This window comes from Canis lupus, chromosome 14, assembly GCF_003254725.2.
Source record: "Canis lupus dingo isolate Sandy chromosome 14, ASM325472v2, whole genome shotgun sequence".
Lineage (NCBI taxonomy): Eukaryota > Metazoa > Chordata > Mammalia > Carnivora > Canidae > Canis > Canis lupus.
The window spans coordinates 19,731,591-19,749,779 of NC_064256.1; the positions used below are offsets into that span (position 1 = coordinate 19,731,591).

Below are 18,189 nucleotides of genomic sequence, written 5' to 3' on the forward strand. Positions count from 1 at the left end.
TACAGTCATTATATTTATGGTATTCAGGGCACATACAGAAGGTAAAAAACAAAAACAAAAAACAAAAATCTCTAAGAATCAAAGGGTCCAAGAAGTTATTTAATTCTGAAAAAATGTAAAAGCTAGCCTGATCCATCTTGAAAAATCCAAAACATGAATGAGAATATAACAATAAATGAGCCACTCACTTCTAAACCTCAGCCTTGAATGCCATCAAGTATTAAAAAAAAAAAAAAGCATAAGATCAAATGGGCTAAAGTGAAAAAGGACAAAACTATATAGATGAAAGTTTCAAATAACTTAGTAGCGCTTATTATCTCTCTCCCCAAGGGCAGAAGGGCCATTACTGCCGCTGTGGGACAGTGACATATTCTCTTCATTGCTGAATTGAACCAATCTCCTCTCTTATGGGTGATCACAGCAAGGGTAAGTACACTAAGTGAATCAGGAAAAGAGATTGCTGGCGGGGATGTCTGCAGACAAGGCGTGAAAGAGCTCTTCTCTGGGTTTTACCAGGGCAATCACATTATGGGAAGAGAAACTTTCAATCAACTGGGAAGAAAAGGTTATTATCCCGGAAGTCCTCTTTTTTCACCTGATCACAATTAAACATCATGGATTAAGAAGAAAGAAAGTGTCATTTGAACAGCACAGTGGCCAAAGCACCTCAATGAGTACTTTGTTCATTTGATCTCACTTGTGACGTAGATGACTTCCTCCCTCATGACACCGGTGAGACTACAGCAGAGAAGCTGGGTAATTTATCCACCATCACTCTAGCAGTACGTGATAATTTGGGATTCAAACACAAGTCGGATTCTCACCCTAGAACACTTCTTTAGAGGCAGGAATTTGTCTTCCCTTCAGATTTGGTGTCTCTCTCTCCTGGTCCACAACAGGACAAACCTTCCTTGCTTTAGCAGTGGGTTAACAGCCAACTCATTATTTCACAGATTCAGTATTACTCAACCTCATTAAACTCTCAGCCTTCTGAGAATACTTGTGACTTCTATGTTTGCCCATATACAAATTGTACCTATAATCTTAATTTATGCCTTATAAATGACTCCCTAGTAGAGTAAAAGTTAAAAATAGAATTCTCCTGAACTCAGTACATGAAGGATCAAAGTTTCCCCTCAAGCTGGAAATGAGGGAAGTTGACCCTAAAATGGTTAAGCTTGGCTTGTAATAACTAATAACCAAAGATATGAAAGAGAAAAGTTGACTGTGTCCTGCCTGTATTAACAGTTAAAGAATGTTTATTTAACCAATTCCCTTTGTTCTGATTTCATATGCATCAAATAAGTTTCAGGTTATAATTTGGTACTTCGTGTTCAATTATCTACAGAAACAGAATGGACTAGTCATAGACTAGAGTTCTCTGGTTAGTGTGACAACTATATTTCCCATTAAAAATTAATAAATTGGCACTCAATTTTAGATATCAACCTGTGAGCTTGGTTTACATCAAAGTGTCACTGAGAAATGCATCCATCCTCGTTGAGTTGAATAAAACTTCAAAACTTCAAGCCTAGACAAGCTCAGGGCTGGATCATTTGCTGTGACAAATTCACCAAAAGAAAGCCTTCTCACAGGGTTCTGTAAGGTGTCTAGAAAGTCAGCTGCTGGCTTGACCCTGAAACACACTTCTCACAGACTGGGTCTGTCTTCACATTTCTATTACTTCTGTACACTAATGTTAACAATAGTAGCAAATTAATTGTTGGCATCCTTGTCAGCCTTATGTGCAGGAATTTGCCAAAAACAGAACACATTCTTCACAACTAACTGGGGGGAAAATACACTTCAGTTGTTGTCTCATCCCACTTGTGTCAGTTGTCCATTGTCAGTTTTAGGAAGAAAAACAAAATTAAAGAAGGGAGAGTCGATAATAATTGCCTCCTCTCACTACCAAGAACACCAAGCTAATGCACAAAAGATAACACTTAAAAAATATTCCAGACTTACAGGCTTTTTCCAATTTACTATACATGTTTACTTTCCCCGGTTTTGATAAGGAAATACAAGATTTTTTTTCTGTGCAATTTTTCTCTGTCTTGAACATCTGAAAGCAGACAGATTTGCAAATCCATCATCAAGGTAGGATACTGTAAATATATTTTATTCATGTTTACCCATGTTATCTAGAGAGTTGTTTGCTTTCCTACTGTTTCTGGGGAAAAGTGAGAGCTCTACTTCACAGGACTACCACAAACAACAGTAATGTAATTTCATGACAGCCAACATGAAGAAGCACTTCTCTATCAGTTTCTAGATGTATTTTGAATTAAATCAGCCAATATTTATTGAGTCCCTAATATGCGTGCTCAGCACAGAGAAATCCCCAAGTTTATATTCATGAAAATGTTATATTTGAAGGAGGTTTTATGTGTTTATTTGAAATTGTGTTGAGACTGAGACAGAGACTGGTGGGGGTCTTCATTTGTTCTCTCATGTTGCTACCATAAAAAAATGTGTTTTCCTTTTTCTGTGAAAAGTGAAATAATATCTATAAGCCTCAGTTCTAACTCTATTATGGGTGAAGGAAAATTAAAATTTAACTTGAACTCTCTGCCACAGAAGTCCAGTGATCATTAATAGATTCTGAAACTGGTTAACACAGAGATGGCTGCTGCCATGTACAGCCATACAGTCTCGTAGAAAGAAAGTATGCCTCTATTGCTAGAAACTCTAAGCAATATCAACATATGAACCACCCTATTCTAATTCATCAATAAAATGTTGGTGAAAAAGGGAGAAGAAAAAATGTTCTACAAATAATAAATATCCATAACAAAAATATGATTCCTTACCTCTTGTATGAGCCCTTTTTAAATATATTTTTGCACTTATTGTTTCTATAACATAGAAGATGCAATATTTTCTGAATGTGTGAGGAGACTGAGGAACCAAATTCCTCTGCAGCCTGGGACAATGTCCTGGGAATGCATTTTCAGGATGCCTTTGGCAAAAGAAGAAATGCACTGATAAGAACTTGTAATTTTGCTAGGTTTTGGAGAATGGATTGTGCTGAGAGTTACACTGCTGTCTTTCCCATGAGTGAACATAAAACCTCTCGGAGAACTAAAAGGTGCAATGTTGCTGATTAGAAGTAATATTGAAAGTTCCACAGACTGAATTTTGGTGGCTTAGGTATATTTTGCTCTTTGTGTGTATGTGTGGTGGTTGTTGTTGCTTCTTTCTTTCTTTGGTGTAGTGTTTTTAATCTCCCTCCGTTGACCTTACCTCAACTTCTATTTATTTATAAACCTTCTCTATAATTCCAGTGTAAACTAAGCCAGCTTCTCTAGTCTCTGTGATTGAATATGTGTGGGGACAATCATCACCAGCCATTCTACTTCAAGGCACTCTGATGTCCTTTTAAGGGAAGATTTCCCCTTTTGGTGTATGATCATAGTTGGAAAGTAATTGTAGGTGCCTGCCCTGTCAGGTTCCCATCTCTAAGTACAGCTAGAGAGTGGACACATGACCTAATGTCAGCCCCTTGGAGGTTTTCATCTTATACTATGAAGCTGAGCAAGTGAGGCAAGAACAAAACGAATGGTTGACAGTCATATGCAGCAGTGTCAATATACCAGACCGTATGCCATGGTGGTTGTGCTTCCTGCTTCTCTGCCGTTCAAGACTCTCTAGGATAGTCCACGTTCCCATGCCCAGCCCCTTACCTAACCTCCAACTAATTTTGAGAGGCCCCCGATACTTTTTTGAAGTCCATTCAAATTTGCTTCGTCAGTGAGCTTCTGTTGCTCACAAATGATACCCCTTACAAACATACTCTGTAAATCAGCACCTCATTATACACTTTCCCATAATTTTTGTAATTCAGTTTTGTCTCCCCAACAGGATTGTAAGTCACAGAGTGGATATTTACTAAATTCTGAAAATATTAGGATAGAGGGTAACATAAGCTGAAGGGGATTTAAAAAAGAAGTGATAGATGAAGAAACACACTACAGCTAAAGCGATTTGCCGTAGTTCACATACTTAGTAGTGGGATCAGGACTAGAACAAGGATTACCTGCTCTGCTGTTTATTACTATTTCCACCAGAACAAGCTTCCTCCTTGTTCATTAAGTCATTTGGGGGGAAACATTAAGACTAAACCATGAATCATATTCTCAGATAATATTCAAAGAGAATATAACATGCATTCAAACAAGGAGCCCTAAGAGCAGTTATAGAGCACTCTAACAAAACAATAGAACCGCATCAGTCATTTTAGGATGTCATCCCGCAGAGCTAATGGAACACAGGAAATAATTCCCAAGAATGTGCCAAAGAAAGTAATTTCCCATAAGAACCCAAGGAAATATACTCCTATAATGATGACTGCAATAACTGATATACTATTCATAAGCCTTCATTTATCATGAGCTTTATAGAGTTATTTCCATACTGAACAGAAATTTCTCTCTCCGTTTCTTCCATGAGACAGCTGCAATACTTAATGTTCCAGGATTAACCAAAAGGTATCATGTTGGATTCAGAGTGACTATTTGCATAAGTGTTGCAGGGAGAAGTTTAAGAATTGTGCCAAGAGGTCTGTAATTCACATTAGAGAAGAAGCCAGGAACATTGCTGCAAGACAGCCGAGCACACGTCCCTTGCTGTCTGTGCATTCTTTAATGTGGTTACGGAAAAACTGCACTCTAATGAGAGACAATGCATACTGCTCCTGCCAGAGATTTCCATCTCTGGGATTTAGAGATAAATCCAAGAGGAAAGATTTCCTGTTCTGGGATTTAAATCATAGATATCAAAGAACAGAACCTTTAGCTGCCATGTTTTCATTGTTTCCCACACATTTTCTATGTTAACAAATTAATAGTTTGCTTTTTCTTTTGGCATGATTAATATAAACTATTTATAGCTGCATTTTAACCCGTAACTTCAATCTTATAACAAGCAGATATATCATCTAGAATCTAGATGTCAATTATAACTACTTAAGTATGGGCATCCCCCTGATGGGCAAGGATTTAATCCTTGGGTATGAAGAGTTGAATGAGATGAAAACCTGGAGTAACATAAATGAATTTTTTATAACTATCTGGATATAATAGTAGTACTGAGGTCCTAAGAGAACAGATGTAACATGTCTTAGTAGTTTCTTACCTCAGAGACTAGAAGTACTTAGAATTATGTAGTATATGTGATTCATTAAATGAAATTAGGTTAACCAATCTACAGGGAGGCTAGGGCCAAGAAAATGCTTGAAATGTTTTGAGAAAAGCCAAGTTGTCATCAAAATATTTTAACCAAGGCCTACAAGGCCCTCTGTTAGTTGGCCTCTGCCCACTTTGCCAGAAGTATCTTCTATCACCCTTAGCCTCACTTAACTAAACTCTACTCACACTGACCTTATTTCTTGATACTACCTTAGAGCATTGTACACTTTTGTCCCAGAGTTTGGAATGAGTGCCTCTTTCTCATGGATGTCTTCAACCCAAAGAGCTTCCCAGACCACCATAGCTAAGGGAGCTTCCTACTCACTGCCATCTGCTTCAGAGTTACTTTCTACTCAGTCTTCCATCTGCTTCATAGCATTAATACCAAATACAATTATCCCACCCAGTTTGTACTCGAGGGAAAAACATGAACAAAAACAGATGAAAACACATTCTTTTTTTCCAACCATTGCCTTCAACCTTGCACTGTTCAATTTTCCTTTCCTGCCTTTTAACAATAACTCAGGCAGTTCTCAAAGCTGTTGGGTCACTTTCAGTTATTAAAAATCTAGACAAGCTCATTTATAAACCTCAGTCTCATTGTCCTCAGGATTTTTCTTCCCAGCATCTTCCTTCACTACTCCTCTCCAATCCTTCCAATATTAGGGCTTCTGGAATTGGGGATAAAAAGGAAGAAAATATAGCCAAGATCTTATGTAACTGTTTCCTTGTTGGCAGTTCTCTCTTGGTCACTCTCTGGATAACACTATCTAGCCTTTGATGCTTTCCCTGCAGTGAGATTCCAAAGGCTGGTTCCCCAGAAAACTCTGAGGGATCCCTGGCATTTGCAATCCCATTGTGGCTCACTTCTACAAACTTCCCACAGCAGCTACCCTAGTAGTATACCACAAAGTTCTTGGTTGTCAAGACCTCCTCACCAGGTAGGGTTATCAGAAGGTCAACCCATCTACAGTTATAATATATAATATCAATATGAGCTGAGGTGTGTGTGTATATAAACATATATATATGTGTGTATATATGTATATATGTGTGTGTATATATGTATATGTGTGTGTATATATACACACACATATACATATATACACACACACACATATATATACATATATATATACTCTCTCTCACACACACACACACACATATATATATATATTCACCATGCCAAGGTTAGAGGATAGGCTACTTCCCCTCTCTGATTTTGTTTCTGATTTTTTTCCACAATATAGAAATGGCAGAAAGGCTGATCAGTGAGTACATGCATAAGCATTTGACCCAATAGAAAACAAGAGATAGTCTCACTTTCTGCAGATACCCCCAATCTCTATAGATGGCTATCTTGAAGCGTCCCTCCCTCAACTTTTGAGGTTAAACATTCACATGACTTTTAGAGGACACCCCCTCAACTCTGCAAAGCACAGGAGAAACAAATACAGTAGAGGAAAAGCTAAGCACTCTCACTTCAGGCAACTGATTCTTTCTCTCTCTGTCCCCTCTCTAATCCCCTCTAAGAGAGGTGGAATAAAAATGGAAAGGGTAGTTGGCCAGGCTCTTGGAAGAATTACCTAAGCAACTACAGCCTTGAGGGGATGTCTGTCCCCACTTCTTCACTGTTGTCTTCAGAATCTGTGAGTACTCAGCATTTTTTTAACCTCAGATTTGGCTTCTAGCCATCAATCTAAAAGTTTCTAACCAACAAAACAGGTCCTTACTAAGTATCCTATATTAAATTTTACTTATGTATATTTATTTTTTAGCACCTCCCACCAAAGGAAAAGTTTTAAAAGGGCAAGAATGCCCTAATTCATTACCATATCCCCCCAGTCTCTGGTATAGGGCTTGGCACATCTGGGGTGCTGAATATATTAATAGTATAATGATAGAATAATGGAATCTAAGGAAAGTTATAGTTTGGGGGTTTTATTACTCTCCATGTGCAGAACAAGAAAAGGCATCCTAAGACTACAATAGTGAACAGACTAACTGCTGTAACAAGATAGTGACCAAACTGTAACTAGAATCCAAGGTCCCCACACTTTCCTTTTCTTTCTCTCCCCTTCTCTTCCCTTATTCCCCCATCCCTGTTGTCCCTTGTCCCTCTCTCCTTTCCTCCTTCCTTCCCTCCTTTCTTCCTTTTCTTTCTTAAACAAGGAACAAAGCAATAGACTACCTCGTTTCTATGTATGGATAAAGAGAGATTTTATTAAGGTGAAATTTTTGAAATGTTGGGAAACCAGAATAGCAAGTTGATTAATTTAGAGCAGAGATTTAACATAAAACTGAATTTCAAAGGACCTTAAGCTAAGCAAACAGTAATATTTCTACAAACAAGAAACCTGGTGTTCTTCATATCTTTAATTTGAAAAAGATCCATGGTCATATTAATACCTTTCACCCAAACTTTTAGAAGAGAGGATAATATTTCTCCAATTTCCCCTACTTTTTTTTCTTTCTCTCTCTCTCTCTTTGCTTTTACTCAGAATATTCTCTAATCAAATTCACACTGGGAAGAAGAAAACTACTGAGAAATGTCTTCCTCCATTCATTTCAGGACTTTCTCAAATTCCCACCTGATTTTTATATGTAGGTCTACAAATGATTTCTAGTCAAGTGCGTCAGAAAAGGTGATATAGGGGAAGAGAGAGAAAAATAAAACAAGACAAAATCAGAGTCGGAGACAAACCATAAGAGACTCTTAACTATAGGAAACAAACTGAGGGCCACTGGAGGGGAGAAGGGTGGGGGGATGGGGAAAGTAGGTGATGGTCATTAAGGAGGGCACTTGATGTATTGAGCACTAGGTGTTATATAAGACTGATAAATCACTGAATTCTACCTCTGAAACTAACAATAGATTATATATATGCTAATAAATTGAATTTATATATATTTTAAAATATGGTAAAGAAAAAAAAAAAGAAAGAAAAGAAAAGGTGATATATTCTAAGTCAATTCCAAAAGGGAAAGTCAAAGGATTTACCCAGGGGCTATCATGCTGAGCAAGCACACTATTTTTACTTAGATTTCATGACTACTTGAGGGAACCATTAAAATAGGTCTAATGATAATGGAGTGCATGGCAATCTACCCTCTCCCAACCAAAAGCCTCTTTTGACTGTCATGGAACTTAAATTTCTAAAATGATCCCTTGTTAAAATACTTCCTTGATTTTCCCTTCGTTATCTCTAGTGCCACGCTGGTCATTATCCTAGCCCACATGAAGCAACCACTAACCACTTTGGCAATTGCCACACTTGTAATGAATGATTTTTGAATCTTCCTTCCCACTTACACATCTAAACAACTACCAAATTGTATAGTTTCTATTCCTAAAGCACTTCTCAGAGCTGGCTCATTACTTTCTACCATCAGGCCAGTCAATCTCATTGTAGAGGAATATTATGCTTCAACGTAAAAAACAAAACAAACAAATTTAAAAAACCGTACTATTTAGTCATACTGTTCCAAGTATCTGATTCTAGTCTTTGAGTTACTTTATAATTTTGTGAGATATAAATAACCAATAACAATGGATAGTAATTATTTTCTATAATTGTGTAAATTCTGTCTGGTGGAGTCAATAAACTTTCCTCCCTTCCCACCCACCCCCATGAGGCCAGTTTTACCTCCATTTGTACATTTATTTCAATATTCCTGATTTTTGAATCTTTCCTTTTTTTAATATAATTCCCCCTTGAACTTATGACACCTTACCAGTTTCCTAATTCATGAGATAAATAAAATCTTGAACACCTATTAAGCTTTATATCTGTATGAACTTTATGATTTTATCTTTTTAAGAAATATATTTTAAAGTCCAACAACGATACACTGTCACTTCTTAACATTCAAGGTCATCAGTAATATGGCCTCTTTGGCCATCCTACGCCCCATGTAAACTCATCAATACTAAAATAGCCTAAATCTTTGTGAGTATACTGTGGGAGCTTTTATTTCCTTTTGCTAGTTCTTGGCCAAGACTATTCATCTGTTCATGTCTTGTCTAACTCCACAGCTGGACCAGTGAGTACACTGGACCACTGGGCCAATCTTGATTTCATGGTCAAGGAAGTACCCTGTATATATGGAAGTCTGGTTGCTGCACAGCCAAGGAGTTATTCCTCACTGAAAATAGCAGTATTTGGGAATCCAGTTTTATGATCTAATTGCTAGATGATTCTGTCAGGACGTAAGAGATGATAAAGGATCTGTTTTGTTAACCGCTTTTTGTTATCTGATTGCTATGTATGAATTCAGCTCGGTCAAGAAAACATTTTATTCTCACTGAAAGTAGAACATCCCTTTGAGATCTGCTCTTGCAGTTGTCATGGTTCTGTGTTTATTGTTAACCTATGATTGAGGTGGTAAAGCTGCAAGCTCTCAGCAAGTCTGTGCATCTGTAACCGAGAGAAACATAGACCTCTCACTGTGTGTTTGACGTTTTCCTGCCTATTGAGCATATAAATAAATTACAAAGTCTCTCAAATCCAAATTGCTTCAATCTAATAGGTTCATATAGAAAAATAAGCACTTATATAACTCTAATATTCCCAAGTTCCTCAGGAAATTAAAATAAAATGGACATGTAAAACTAGCCTTAAAAATTTCTTACAGAAACCTCAAAGTCAGAAGCAAGTTTGCATAAAAACACAAGTCCATGTAATAAAGTTATATCTTTTACAATCTAGGTGAGTTTGGTAACTTTTGGTTTGAAAACAGCTATCTGATTCTCTACTGGTTTTACCAATGTGATTGTATTGGTTTGCTATCGCTGCATGACAATATTGCCACAAACTTCTAGGCTTAAAGCAATACACATTTATTAACTCACAGTTTCTGTTGATCAATCAAAGCTAAGTTCATTAGGCCTACTGCAGTAAGGGATAACACCACCTTGAGAGATCGTAGTAATGGCTCAAAATGGGGAAATTAGGGGAGGATAATTATAGGGCTCGGGGATCTGGACTTAAGTGGTTGAAGGCAAGTTTGTCAAGACAGAAAACTAATTGACACGGGGGACAGTCCTTGACATAATAGTTTAGGATTGAGAAATATAGCAAGACCAGCTTCTTGACATGAGTCTTAATAAGTAAATGCTTTTTTTATAAGCTACCTATTTGGCCAAGTGAGCAATTTATTATCCTGATAGGAGACAGAGCTGTTTGGCCAGATGAACAAATCATACGGATAAATTGCTTTTCAGGAATTTCCTAAAGCAAACAGTAAAATTGTTTATTAGTTTATATCTTTATCCTCCTGAGCAAGAATTTCCTGGAACAAGTATTAAGTCAAATTGATATGGGGAATCTCAGCTATATGAATACAAAGGATCTAAACTAAATTCTTAAGTTTTAATTCCGATAAATGATTTGCTAAGTTGTAGCATGTACACTTAACCAAGTGATTCACTAATTTAAAATACAAAAACAAGTATATGTGACTAGAGAGTTTTACATGTGTATTCAGGAGTTTTGCCAATGTGCTGAACAGTATATGATACTTCTACATTTCCCTTCCAGTTTTCACTATGAAATATAAATTAGCTAATTTGACTGAAAAGTTATCATCCATACAGGTAATCAAAGGCCAGACCAAAGCAATTGTCACAGAAAACTACAACAGTGAATACAATATAATGGAAGGTGCTTTTGTTTTCAAGGAAAGGAGAGTAGCTTTGTATTAAAAAGTCTGGTTCTTCCACAATGTAAAAGAGGACTGTATGAGACAAATATTTAGTAGATCTAGAAAGTCATAGTCGGGCAGAAAAAAACAAACTATATTTGTCTCAAACTGCAAGCAACAAGTCTGAAAAGAAATAAAATGTATTCAAGTTTTGACAAAGTTCACTCAGTTTTAGTAGATTTATTTGTAAGATAATCTAAAAGCTAGAGCAGGGAGCTCATGAATCCTTTATTGCTAAATATAATGTTAATGCAAAACTAGAATCTGGTTTTCTATATCCTAAACTGACAATTTATCTTGAACTATTTGGCCTCCTCTTAACAAGAGATAGTAAATAGTTATTCTTTCACATTCTCTGTGACCTGTCTGCATGGCAGAAATTCTACATCTCATCAAAATAGTCTTCTGTGTTTTGTGCTGACTTTGTCAAGCCCTTGATTAAAAAGCAACAAAAATACAAAGTTCCTCATTTCTGAAAGATCTAAAATTCCTTTCGATTGTGTCACTTTCTTCTCATTTAGAATATTGTATTGTCACTTTGCCTTAATAGGTAGCCAATGTATTGTTTCTCAGGCACACCTGATCCTGTCATAATAGGTGATCTAAAGTATTCTGATAACTCTTTTGTTTTTACTTTCCCATAATCATATCCAAGATTCAGAAAAAATAAAATTTCAGGACTTTTCTTTATATGTAAAGTTTCTTTAAAAATTTTTAACAAGTGCCCTGGAAGTTCATGAAGATTTGGTCTTTTGCCTTATAAAAGAAATGATGCCCAAAATAGTTGTTTTCTTGACATATTCTATATTTATCGATTAGCTCAACACTACTGTAAGAACTGATCAAAAGAGTGGTCAAATTAAAGGTTAGTTTTATAGGTAGAATAATATTCATATACATGTTTCTGAGATTGTACACTAACAGAATGAATCGAAGGGCCCTGGAGATCTGTCAGTGCTCTCACTGTTCATAATACATTCTTACTCCTGGGAAAAATACTAATCATATTACTACAACAATGTTGTCCTGCACTCAAAAGAGATTGTACTCTCTTCAGTTTTGGCATTGCTCATTACCACAGTGAAATAACCATAATCACTTTGCCTGATGATTTCTATTACCCTCTGATGCTTGCCAGAAGGCACAAAGGTTAAAATTTGTGTCTTCAGCAATGAAGGACAATCCCAGAATTTCACAGAAAGGACTGTATTGTATTCTTTTAATTGTTGATACTTCAACAAATAGGTTCATGAATTGCAACTCTAGAGCATAAAGATAACTTGGCCCACACAGTTATCAGATATACGTGGGAATGAGTTGGGGTTTCCAAGACCCTTTCTACCTCAGAAGCAGATGACTTCAAGAGAGTATACTGATGATCCAAGCTGGAGCAGAAGAAGAAATAAGTACATACTTGAACTAAATGAACTAAATATCATTATAGATATTTGGTTTGGAATACAGATGGCAGGTATTTATCATCTATTTTCTGATAGCTGTATGAAGAAGTCTTTTCTTTGCTTGGTAATTTACCTCTAACTCTCAACATCGAGTGAAACATTTTTAAAATGGCTTCTAACTCTTGGTGCCTCCTTCAGAATTTAAAGCCAAATACAGAGCCTCCTAGGTGGCTCAATCAGTTGAACGTCTACCTTCAGCTCATGTCATAATCTCAGGGTCCTGGGATTGAGCTTGGCATTTGGCTCCCTGCTCAGTGGGGAGTTTGCTTCTCCCTCTGCCCCTCCCCGTGTACTCATGTGCACATTCTCTCTCTCTCTCAAATAAACAAACAAATAAACAAATAAATAAATAAAATATTTAAAAATAAAATAAAATAAAATAAAATAGAGCCAAATATGTGTACTGCGTCTCTATACCTTCCATGAAAATAAAGTTACCTGCATAGGGTCAATAAGAAGCTGTTTTCCTTTAACCAGGTATCAAATTCCTATAAAACATAATGTGTCACCCCAACAGAGAGTTTTTACTGTCTTTAATTGTGACACTGTCACACAAGGTCATAATTGAGAGTCACATTTAAAAATAAGTGACATTTAATCAGTTATAAAAATTCCATTATTAAGGAGTAAATGTACTTTACATGTAAAAGCAAGAAACCATAAAACATACCACCCAAGAACACTGATCTGGTGCCTGTTGCATGGTTAAAGCCTCATAGGTCACCGGCAGCATCAACCACCAGCTGGCCAGGAACTAAAGCATGTTTGGGACTTTGTGTAGGAGTTCTCCAGAATCTACACATAATGAAGATGAAATCTTCATTTTCTGGGGATAGATTTTCTGGGGTTTGGTTTCCTAATCTTGGGACAGAAAAAAAAAAAAAAAAAAGGATGCTTTTTAATGATTGAATCCTATATTCCTTAATGAAGTTATTCAGCAGAATTTAATCATTTGGTCTATATACTTGCTCAATACTGAATGCCCAAGGAGGAACATGTGGTTAGTTAATACCTTTTGCTGAACTATATAAACAAACATAATGAAACCAGACTTCTGTATGTGTAGATCAAAAATAATCTCTAGAGGTTATTTATGATCAAAAGAGTGGACTGTTAAGCAAAATTATTTAAAACTTGGAAATAAAGCAAAAAGATGGGTTGCAGGACCTTTTGATAACATACTGGGGTACTGCTTAACAGACTAAAGGAATGTATCTGTGCTGGACTATTTTCTATTAAACACCTAGTCTCTGTGACATATATCTTAACTTGTAGATATTGACTGGTAGAGAGCAAATTGAAGAACAATTGCTTGTGAATTTACCAGTGACAATGAACTTTGAAGGAAGAAAGAATCTTTTATTGAGCATCCCCTAAGTGTCAAAAACTATACATTACTCATTTAGTCATAAAAACAACCTTGAGTGATAGGTATTATTATCTTCATTTTACAAGTAAGAAAGTTGAAGTTCAACAGGCAAAATGATTTGCTACATTATTTAGCTAGTAAATGGTGAAGCCAGGTGTCAAACTCTGAACATTCTTTCAAAACCTACGCTCTTTTTACATTATTCTACCCCCGTACTATAAACTTTTTTCCTAACGGCCACAAAGTTATACCTGCCACTTCTGCAAACCAAAAATGATACCTAAATGTCACCAAAAAGAAAAATATGCTAGTTAAAAAGGCAGAATTTCATGATGGGAAATATAAGTATATGTTCTGTGTGCATAGAGTAAAAGATCTATGAGTCATCTCCTGCAACCCACTAAGTGTTTAGTTGAAGATTGCTCTTTATCATCTAGCTAGATGGCAATTAGAAGCGTGTGAGACAAAGTATCCCTTAGGAAAAACTGGCTCAAGAATAAATCATTTAAAGTGCTTTACAGACGTTACCTAATACATTTTCACACATCCCTGTGAGCTACACAGCCTCACACAAAAAGCGATTCTAATTTGTTTACAGACCTTCAAAGGTGATATAGCGTAAAGTGGAAGGCCAAGATGCTACTAACAACATTAGACTTACCTGAGGCCTAGGGCAGTTTCGGCCATTTCAGCTGAAACACCACTAAGTTAATTAACCTCTATTGTTTTTCTTAACCTGCTTAATGAAAATGTCAGTACCATTTGGGCCAGAAGGCTGTGAAACCAGGCAGGTCGTTTAGAATTTTTTTCTCTCCTTCAAGCTGCTCCATTCTGATTTGATCAATGGTTAACATCCTTCACCTTAGAAACAGTGGGAGATATTCATATTCTCCTTCCCTAAGGGACAGGGTGCCTTTTAAAAAGCAGTGAACTGTGAATTTCCAGCTAATTTAAACAACTCTTCCACAGAAAGAAGAATTTGTCTTAGCCTCTGAGGAAGACCTAGGGCAAAATAATTGTTACACTCCCATCCCTCTCCCCCTTTATCTTTAAAAACTGTTTACGAAAAAAATGTTGATTCCGCCTGGAAAAAAAAGGTGTGCAACTTGGAACAAAGTGGGAGATGCATTTTTCTGTTTTAGAGAAAGAATATTGAGGGTGGTGGATGAAGCAAATTTTCACACATGAAAATTTAGTACGTACTATATTTTCTGGGTTTTAATTCTTAAACATACTTCAGTGTAAACAAGAAGACACTGAGAACGATGTTATGATAATCTTTCCCAAGCTTGTTGCCACTTGTCTCCCCATGTCAGTAAATGGTCCCTGAAGCCACAAGTTGCTCAAGCCAGAAACAGAAGTCACCCTTGGTTCTCCCTCCTCATCTTCCACATACAATCCATCAGCAAGTGCTGTCTACTTTTAAAGTCTGTCTCCAATCTGTCCACTTTTTTTCTCATTTCCTTTGATTTCACCTTTGTCCAAACCAGTAAAACGAGTGAGGCTCCAAGGGAGTGAAGAACTTTCTCAGAAGTACAGATATTTGAGAACACTACAATCAGCAGAAGGAAAGGAGATAGAAGAGAAGCTGGGAAAGTGGGAGAAAGAGAATACAATTGGGATATGAAGAGAATTTAGTCCAAAAAACCCAGAGACCTGAGGATGACTCTCACACATTTCCTAATCTGAATACAAGGACAGAAGTGAACATAAGGTGCATTAGGGATGTGTTTTGTATATTTAAGTTTATTATATCATGTGAAACTTTTATTTTATACAACTTCCAAATGATTACTGAGAAGATTTTTGTATAATTTTTTTCAAGGTTAAATCTTCCAGACTAATAAGGAAAAAAAAAGGCAACTAAAACATATAATAAAATAATTGAGTAATACTTTAGAATTCTTATTATTTTTTGTATTAGTTTTTGAATACTTGAGTAAACACGAATTGGATATTTGGGTTTTGTTTTGGGTACACTCAACTTGATCAAAGAATCCAAAGGCCAATATTCAAATTCACTGTGATGAAAACAAGTTTTAAATCTACCATAGGAAATTATTCACTTGTTCAGACAAGCCAAAAGTCAGTTTGGAAAATATTTATCTACTCCATAGTCTCAAAAATTCTTATTAGAAAAGTATCTCAATTTTCTCCAGTGTTCTTCATTAAATGGCCTTTAACTTGGATTTAAGAAACATTAATATTTATTAAGTTCAAGGCATATTCATGTATTAAAAGATAATTTTTAAGAGGATATAGTATAACTTTCATACAGATATAAAATGAACATGTGTCAAAGCTTTTATTTAATTCATTATTAATGAAGGAACCAGAAGATATTACAATTGGTTCAAAGGAGAATTAAAAGCACCACACATATATGACATTAGGAATGGAGAAATAAATTTGGTTAACAAATGTAAAACTTCAAAACTGCTCAATATCCACAGAGCAATAATCAACTGAATCCCAATGAGATGCAATTTGCATTTCTATGGACAAAAATCATTTGCATTACTATAAGTATTATATAACTTAGAGCAATGTAAAATAACTCAAAGACAATAAAAGATTCAGAGACCCGATAGAATCAGATAATCTGGACAATGCCTACTTTTCCATTGAAGACAACCACAATATCTTGGATTTCTAAGTCTTTCACAAGTTTTCTACAAATAACACAAAAAGTACTAACTCCCTGTGCCCCAATGCATAAAGTCTAGAAGGAGGGGAATGAAGAAGACAAAGATAAACATAATAACTGAATAGATTATAAAGCACAGTGGGATATATCCCAAGAGACTGGGCTGATAATTTCCCAATACACACAATATGCACAAGTAAAGAAGATATCTGTTCTGATTGGATAGTGTCAGTGCTTGATGCATACTTAAGCACAGACAGAAACAAAGTACTATGAAAAATCAGAGAAAGGAAAGAGTTATATTCCCATAAGGAGCCATGGGCTTACTTCACAGAGGAGGCAAAATGGAACAGACTTTAAAGAGGAAAATTCTTCTGATTCTGTTAATCATTTCACAGACTGCATAGATCAAATCATCACACTGAACATTAGAAATATAAACAGTTGTATCTGTCAATCATACCTCAGTAAAGCTGAAGTGGGGAAAAAAGAAGACAGGTTTTAAACAAGTAGAATGTGAGGTACAGGGAAAGAAGTATTTTAAGCAAAAGGAAGAGTAGGAAAAAAGTTCCTGGCTTGTAGATTGTTAGGATGGTTGAAGGAAAGGAGAGCTAAATAGAAGACACAGCAGTTTAGGCCAAACCACAGACAGCCCTAAATACATTAAGACGCTGGGAATTCTTTGTGTCCAATTGGGAACCCCCAAAGTTTTTAAGCAGGGAAATGATAAAACTATATATAAGTCTCAGACAAATAACTCTATCAGCAATTGGCAAAAAAAGAGATTGAAAAAGTGAGACATTAGAAAACAGAGTCCAGTAGGAATCTATTACAACGGTCGGTTGAAGCCTGAACCAAAGCATTCTGGGGAGAAGGAAGGAGCTTTGAGAAAGCCAGAATAAACAGGATATGGTGATTCACTAAGTAAGTGATTTGGGGTTTTTGACTGTGCACTCAATATTAGTTAAAATTTGATCATGCACCCCTCCAACTAATGTATATTTATTTAGTTACAAAATATGTACTGCTCTACTAATAAATTAATATGATACTTATAATTTGAAAGATTCATATGTGCTTACAAACAGTTTTTGCTCTTAAAAAGAGTGGAGTTTTCATGTTTGGATACTTAATTTCCAAATGTCTTAATTTCCATGGCTTCAGATCAGTAGTAATTCACCTCCAAGCACCACAGATTTAACAGATTTACCACAAGATCTATGGTCTACAATGAGCAAATGTAAATTCTCATTTCAAGCAGTCTTGATAATTTCAAAATTGTCTATGATTTCTTACAGATTTAAGTTGTCCATGTCTGCGTATGTCACAGATGATATATAATCTATGTATATATCTGATATATCTACATGTGTGTGTATATGATAGATATGTGTACTTTTAAAAAACTATGTAATGTAGTCGATGAAGAGCTACATTAGCAGAAGATTCCATTCCATTCTTGTTGGCCAGTGCTTTTATAATTAGAATCATCTTTAATTCCCATTCACCATAGGGATTTTTTTTATGTCACCTTCTATTTTGTGAGTTTAAGTAGATAATACAATCTGTGAACGCATTTGCTAGGCTCATAGGCATAATATGCCTAATGTCAACAAATAAGTGAGCCCCTGTTGATCTCTTCACAAATGTGAATTCCCACGTGCACTTGACATTAGTTTACATATAGACCAATTTAGACTACCAGGGAAGTATTTATATGAAATAATAATAAAATTTAATTTTATTGTAGTTAGGAATGTTGAAATAACTTCCTAGGCCCAAGATGAGCCATTCCTGCCCAGGGATGCCATATCAGCAAAC

The 18,189-nt window shown here is 36.0% G+C and overlaps 1 protein-coding gene across 1 annotated transcript in view; it reads left to right on the forward strand.

The window, feature by feature from the left end:
* The first annotated feature begins 2,078 nt into the window (after window positions 1-2,078).
* Window positions 2,079-18,189, forward strand: part of CASD1 (CAS1 domain containing 1) — a 69,333-nt gene continuing 53,222 nt past the window's right edge. Inside the window, exon 1 of the mRNA XM_049093577.1 lies at window positions 2,079-2,100. The gene's annotated coding sequence lies outside the window, so the exon portion shown is untranslated. The remainder of the gene's footprint in view (window positions 2,101-18,189) is intronic.